Source organism: Morone saxatilis, unplaced genomic scaffold (assembly GCF_004916995.1).
Source record: "Morone saxatilis isolate NCDOM2014 unplaced genomic scaffold, NCSU_SB_2.0 Contig23, whole genome shotgun sequence".
Taxonomy (NCBI): Eukaryota; Metazoa; Chordata; class Actinopteri; family Moronidae; genus Morone; species Morone saxatilis.
Window position 1 is genome coordinate 5408855 of NW_023339796.1, and position 382 is coordinate 5409236.

At 48.7% G+C, this 382-nt stretch overlaps 1 protein-coding gene across 1 annotated transcript in view; it reads left to right on the forward strand.

The window, feature by feature from the left end:
- Positions 1-74: 74 nt before the first annotated feature.
- zfyve9a (zinc finger, FYVE domain containing 9a) overlaps positions 75-382 on the forward strand; it is a gene marked incomplete in the record, with an annotated part of 22223 nt that continues 21915 nt past the window's right edge. Inside the window, 1 exon segment of the mRNA XM_035670565.1 lies at positions 75-321.

The following is a 382-nucleotide window of genomic DNA, read 5'->3' on the forward strand; positions in this document are numbered from 1 at the left end:
ATCTATCTAGCCCATTATCACATGGGGAGTTTTATTTTGAAATACACCTCCGGATAAAGAGACTTCCACCTCGGTTGCCTTGACGTTGCTCCTCATTCTCCCCAGCATTAAAGCCTTTGGTTGGGGGAGAGATCCTCCAGCGCTGTGGCACAACCACGGTTCGACTACAGGCTGTACTTTCAGACTGCTTGGAGTTGAGCAGGCAGTTAGGAGGGTCGACAGGAGGATACTCAAAAATAGCTGCCTCCTCCCCCCCGAAATGCGATTAGCTATGACGGATACTAACCGGAGGGGCTCTGCGTAAAGATGAGGATTCCTCCGGTGAGTGGTGACTGAAATTTGTTTATTTTTATTTCAGGACATTTCACACACACACACACAC